General features: G+C 40.0%; 1 pseudogene; it reads left to right on the top strand.

Annotated features, from left to right (window-relative positions):
• Positions 1-295: 295 nt before the first annotated feature.
• On the top strand, positions 296-4,532 carry LOC144289045 (hsc70-interacting protein pseudogene; annotated as a pseudogene).
• Positions 4,533-6,926: the final 2,394 nt, after the last annotated feature.

Consider the following 6,926-nt stretch of genomic DNA (forward strand, 5'->3'; position numbering starts at 1 on the left):
AGCTTTTAAACTGAGCAAGCCATTATCAGAGGGACCATAGCTTTGATCCTGGAAAAGCAGCCTGACAGCATCCTCCCTTCAGCCCTCAGAGAGATGGCAACTTTGTTGTAATGGGTCTTCTCTTCTATGGGACACTTTCTCCCCACCTTGGGGAAATGCCTGTAATGGTAGCAGCTCTGTCCGTGCGTGCCAGTTGTCTGAAGGGGCTGCCCCCTGCCTTGTGAACAAACACAGGCTTCCCCAGTGATGCCCCTCCTGGTGGTGCTGGTTCTGGATGTCAGGATGTTCACGCAGTATGCCAGTGATTCCACCATCCGGGCATCTGCAGGCCTCCCCCATCCCCTCTGCACACTGGCCAGGATGCCACAAGGAGCAGCTGGCTGGTACTGGTGGGGAGGAAGTCTCCTGCTCTTTCACAGACAGACCCATAGGCCCCACCCTCATAGAGCTTATGGGTAGAGCTAACGATTTCTTTCTTTTCCTTTCGATCCTAGAAATAAAGTGGATAGGTCCATTCCCTATATAACTATTGATACAAAAATCTGAAACAAATATTTCCAAACCAAGTCCCGGAGTGTACAGAAAAAAATAAAAATAATTACAAAAGGTAGGATCTCCTTTTTAATTTTTTTTAATTTTTAAAATATCAAGGATGTCTTAATTACTCTTTTTTTTTTTTGTCTATTTGGGTTTTTTTTGTCTATTTGTTTTTTTTTTAATTTATTTTTTATTGGTGTTCAATTTACTAACATACAGAATAACACCCAGTGCCCGTCACCCATTCACTCCCACCCCCCGCCCTCCTCCCCTTCTACCACCCCTAGTTCGTTTCCCAGAGTTAGCAGTCTTTATGTTCTGTCTCCCTTTCTGATATTTCCCACACATTTCTTCTCCCTTCCCTTATATTCCTTTTCACTATTATTTATACTCTTAATTTAATTTATACAACAGATTAGAGGAGCAAAAGCTATATGATTATCCTAATACATGAAGAAAAAATCTGATAAAATTCAACTATTGATGAGTAAATCTCCTAGGGAAATAGGAATTGAAGGGAATTTCTCTAAACCAGACAGAGATGATCAATTAAAATCTAAATGTGCTATGAAAGCCTTAGAAATGCCATTTCTCTTAAAACAAAAAGTATAAGAAAAGATGCTTATTGTCATCACATCTACTCAACATTGCACCTGAGGTTTTAGCCAGTACATATGATATAAGAAACAGCAGTAAGAAATAGGTATTTTTAAATAGAAATAAGTAAGAAATATAAATATTTTTAAATAGATATATAATTGTTTACTATTTACAGATGGTTTTATCTATAGCCTAATAGGGTTTTTTTTACCAAACATTTTATAACTTAAAGAGCAAACAAATCACTAAAACAATACATTTATCATAAGATTCAGGAAACAGATATATTGGACCATAAAATTTTATGAAGGCCCATTAGAGAGAGTATGAAAGTTGGGTTTGTTTTTATGTTTCCTCATTTCTCCTTCCTTCAGGTGTCAGCTTATGATTTACTGCACCCCACTTTTATATTCTCTGCCACCATATACTCAGTGATGTAACAGTTCATGGATTTAAAAGACTATGAGCTGTACTTTTAGTAACAATTTTATTTTCATGTTTTCCTTTTACTCACAATAAATGAAATAATAGGTCTTTTTCAGAAAAAAAATCTATGATTATTAAGAACCAGGGTGCATGGCTGGCTCAGCCACAAGAGCACGTAACTCTGGATCTTGGGGTTGTGAGTTTGAGCCCCACGTTGAAATTACTTTAAAAAAAAAGAACCATTACTTAAATGAATTATAACATAAAACCTCAAGAGAGCCTGAACTACTCTTATTTTACATTTTTTCTTTGCTCTGACCATGCTTATTAAATCATGGAATCCCACATACTGGGCATTTTAACCTTGCAAATTCTACTACTTTCTACTTGCTGAGCTTGAGAGATCTATTATGCATGTGACAAAATTCTTCCATATTAGTATCTAGTGAGATTTATCTAAATTTTTTTCTCAAAAATATCCATATACTCACTACCTATATCTCAATCCTTCATTAACCTGCAAATCCTGAGGAGCAGAATTATACAGTCCTTAGTCTAAGAACTAGAAAAATCAGTGACATAGAAGGAATTCAGTTGGTTTCTCCTCAAGAAGAAAAGCTGGAAAAAATGTTTAGGAAACCCTGTTTTTCCACTGAAACTGCCAAAATGAGACTTAGAATACAATTTTTGAGAAATGAACAGATACATGACATGGCATCAGTATTACCAATAATGAATATCCAACTGCTTATTAACCATAAGTCAAACCCTGGTCTGATCTGCATAGTTAATGAAAAACATATTTGTGAGTTATAGATTAAGTGGTATATTGTTATGGTGGAGTTTGCAAAAATATATCAAAGACATAGCCCTCAGAGAAATCTATCAGGAGAGACCACAGGGTATACCTAGTGCCACTAGAAGGGGGAAACTCAAGAGAAGGAAAGGGGAAGGAATCACATCTGGTTCCCGGGACACAAGAAGCCCAATGACAGATTCTACAAAGGGCCCTGACTCCATCCTGTGCATGAGTTGACCTGAGTTTCCTGCTGGCCAAAAGACAAGCTCACAATCAGATGCTCCTTCAGATGCATCTTTTTAAAAAATAAATAAATAAATAAATTTTTATTCGCTTGAGAGACAGTAAGAAAGAGAGCACAGAGGGAGAGGGAGAAGCAGACTTCTCACTGAGCAAAGAGCCCGACTCAGGACTCGATCCCAAGACCCTGAGATCATGAGTTGAACTAGAAGGCAAATGCTTCACCGACTGAGCCATCCAGGTGCTCCTCCTTCAGATGCTTCTTATTCTCGCTCCCCTTGACTCTCAGAATGCCACTCTCTATTATCCACCTGCAAACTATCTTCCAAGTGAAACCACCAGAAATGTAAAGAATTTTCTTTGTTGTTGCTATTCTAGACTCTGTATTAGCCAGAAGTTTCTTGGTTCCATACCCTAACTGCCAGCTTTTTAATTTTCTCCACTTATTCAAAACAAACAAACAAAAAGAAGCAATGTTCCTTCTTTCAAAGTCTAGAACACAAAGGAGAGACACTTGTTAACCATTTCTCCTTCAGCTGGATAGTGCTGCTGACATAACTGTTTCTAACTGATGAACACTTATTTTCTTCCAGGTTTACGGAGGCATACGTGGCACACCAAGTTATATCTATTTAAGCCTGCCACCTGCCAGCGCCCCTGGACCTTGGACCCCTGCAAAGTGAGTGAGCTTCGGGCCTTCGTGAAAATGTGTAAGCAGGATCCGAGTGTTCTGCACACCGAGGAAATGTGCTTCCTGCGGGAGAGGGTGGAGAGCATGGTAAAATACCATGGGGGTAAAATACCACCTGCTACTCATAAAACTAAATCAGAAGACAATATCAAGGAAGAAAAAACAGATAGTAAGAAGGAGGAGGAAAACATAAAGACAGACGAACCATCAGATGATGAAAGTGATCTAGAAATGGACAAGGAAGGTGTAATTGAACCAGATACTGATGCCCCTCAAGAAATGGGAGATGAAAACGTAGAGATAACCGAGGAAATGATGGATCAGGCAAATGATAAAAAAAAGTGGCTGCTACTGATGCCCTAAATGGTGGTGACCTACAGAAAGCCATTGACTTGTTCACAGATGCCATCAAACTCAATCCTCGCTTGGCCATTCTGTATGCCAAGAGAGCCAGTGTCTTCATCAAACTACAGAAGCCAAGTGCTGCCATTTGAGACTGTGACAGAGCTATTGAAATAATTCCTGATTCAGCTCAGCCTTACAAGTGGTGAGTGAAAGCACACAGACTTCTGGGTCATTGGGAAGAAGCAGCACATGATCTTGCCCTTGCTTGTAAACTGGATTATGATGAAGATGCCAGTGCAATGCTGAACGAAGTTCAACCCAGGGCCCAGAAAAATTGCTGAACATTGGAGAAAGTATGAACAAGAACATGAAGAGTGAGAGATCAAAGAAAGAATAGAAAGGGTTAAGAAGGCTAGGGAAGAACATGAGAGAGCCCAGAGGGAGGGAGAAGCCAAAGGACAATCAGGAGCTCAGTATGGCTCTTTTCTAGGTGGCTTTCTAGGAGGAATGCCTAGTAATTTTCCTGGAGGAATGCCTGGAATGGCAGGGGGGATGCCTGAAATGGCAGGAATGCCTGGGCTCAATGAAATTCCTAGTGACCCAGAGGTTCTTGCAGCCATGCAGGATCCAGAAGTTATGGTGGCCTTCCAGGATGTGGCCAGAACCCAGCAAATATGTCAAAATATCAGAGCAACCCAAAGGTTATGAATCTCATCAGTAAATTGTCAGCCAAATTTGGAGGTCAAGCATAATGCCCTTCTGACAAATAAAGCCCTTGCTGAAGGAAAAGCAACTTCGATCACCTAATGGATGTCACAATAATACAAACCAGTGTACCTCTGACCTTCTCAAGAAGAAAGCTGGGATGCCGTGAAGAGAATCCCTACCCCTCTGCCCCACCTGCAACTAAAACATTCTACAGTTGTTTGCCATTAGGGTATTCATTCAGATAATGTTTTCCTACTAGGAATTACAAACTTTAAACACTTTTTTATTTTTTTAAAATTTTTATTTATTTATGATAGTCACAGAGAGAGAGAGAGAGAGAGAGAGAGAGGCAGAGACACAGGCAGAGGGAGAAGCAGGCTCCACGCACCGGGAGCCCGATGTGGGACTCGATCCCGGGTCTCCAGGATCGCGCCCTGGGCCAAAGGCAGGCGCCAAACCGCTGCGCCACCCAGGGATCCCCTTTAAATACTTTTTAAACCTTAAAAATATTTAAAAACATTAAAAGGGTGTGTTAGTCCATACATTTTTCTTTACTAATCATTTCAGTTTTTTTCCCTTTGGATTAATTGGGCAAGGAAGCTACTTCAGTGTGGAAGATTTATCATTGCTCAGTTTGAGTGAAATCAAAGTTTATTAACGGGGAAAAAAAGGTATACAACGGGGACCCCTGGGTGGCGCAGTGGTTTGGCGCCTGCCTTTGGCCCAGGGCGCGATCCTGGAGACCCGGGATCGAATCCCACATCGGGCTCCCGGTGCGTGGAGCCTGCTTCTCCCTCTGCCTGTGTCTCTGCCTCTCTCTCTGTCTGTGACTATCATTAAAAAAAAAAAAAAGGCATACAACGGGATGTTTCAGTATAAACGCACATCATGAAACTGTTTCTACAATCAGGCTAGTTGATCCATCCATTTACTCAATATTTATTGAGCATATATACTATGTAACCCTCACAATGCAGGTAAGGGGGACACAAGGCAGAAGAGACAGAGGTTCTTGCTTCAACCAATTCAACACCTGCTGTGCAGACCAGTATAAAAATAAACAATGATAAAATATCATGAGTAAGTTCCAAGGTACACAGTAAGGTCTCAGGTAGTGTAGCCTCAAAGTAGGCTGGGGAGTGTTGTGTCAAATATCCAAGAGGGTACTGAAAATATGACCTGATGATCAGCATATGTTCCCGAAGATGGAGAAGGGGGTAAGAGGACCTCTTGGAGGAAGGCAAAAACAGGAGCTTCTTTGTTCAGCTGGTGGTAATAGATGGAGCAGAGCAAGAAGTGCTCAGGTGAGAAGGGCCTGCTCATGATGTCCCTTGCAATTTCAGGACAGTTTATGTTCCAACTGAAGAACGTGCAATAGGAAAATTGTATGAATCAGATTTGCATATTGAAAGGAATACCTTCTTGGTGATTCAAAGATCACTAAAGAGGCTGCCATGTGTATATGCAAATGAAGACACCTTACCAGAGGCTGTGCCCAAGTAGGGCAGATGTGAGGATTGGAGGGGTCCTAGGGTCATTGATCTGTCTTTGTGATGACTGGATAAAGGACAGTGAGGGACTTCTATGATCTTTGTGTTCAGGTTAAGCAGCTGGGTGGATACTAATGCCGTGTCATCAAAAGAGAGATCTCTAGGATAAAGCATTTAATAGACTTCCTGTCAAAACTAGAATACAAATACAAAATGTACTACAAACACAATTATCTCTGAAGACTGTGGAATCAATGGGCCTCCAAATCTGTGACTGAGATTAATGCCAAAAGAACCATTTTATGATGAACCAGAATTTAAAATGTAATTTGAATAGCAAGATAAAATATTATTTTGTATCTGACAAGTCTGTATCACAACAACTGTCCTGAAAATAAAATGCCAACATTTGGATACCACTTCAAACTTACCCATCTGTTTTCTTTTAGCTCTCTCTGCTAGGGTTTCTCCATGAAATTCCTTGGCCTGTTAGCAGTTGTTTGTGAAATCTGCTCTAGTTCCATGATGCCACGTGTCAACTTGCCCTTATATTACAAATGATCTATATTCTTGGCCAGAAAAGCTTTCTAGAATATTAATACTGTACACCAAATAAATTCAGGACAGCAACTTTCTTTAGGTCAGGTGGGATGATGGAAGGTTGGCAGCGACATTCATGATACATATAGAACTTTAAGCACTGCTTTTTTTTTTTTTTTTAAGCACTGCTTTTGCAGAAGAAAAGACAATGAGCTATAATTTCATATGAATTCCAATTGTACGGTTTGGGTTTTTCAACAACTCATGGAAATAAATGACTAGGAAATGCCAAAGTTTAAAATGATACTCCTCCCCATTTCTAAATCGTATGTAATGAGACCCAGGATCTTTTTCCAAAGAACACTTAATAGTTCTCAACCACATCTCACTCTCTTTTATGTATTTTCATTCTTTCAACAACCAGTACAGAAAGGACACAAAATGGAGATTATTTGAATAAAGAATGAGAGAGAGAGAGAATATTACAGGCTTGATTTCTATACTTTACCATAGAGTTCTTCATAAAGGAAGATATAAATAGTAACAAATA

This window comes from Canis aureus, chromosome 1, assembly GCF_053574225.1.
Source record: "Canis aureus isolate CA01 chromosome 1, VMU_Caureus_v.1.0, whole genome shotgun sequence".
Lineage (NCBI taxonomy): Eukaryota > Metazoa > Chordata > Mammalia > Carnivora > Canidae > Canis > Canis aureus.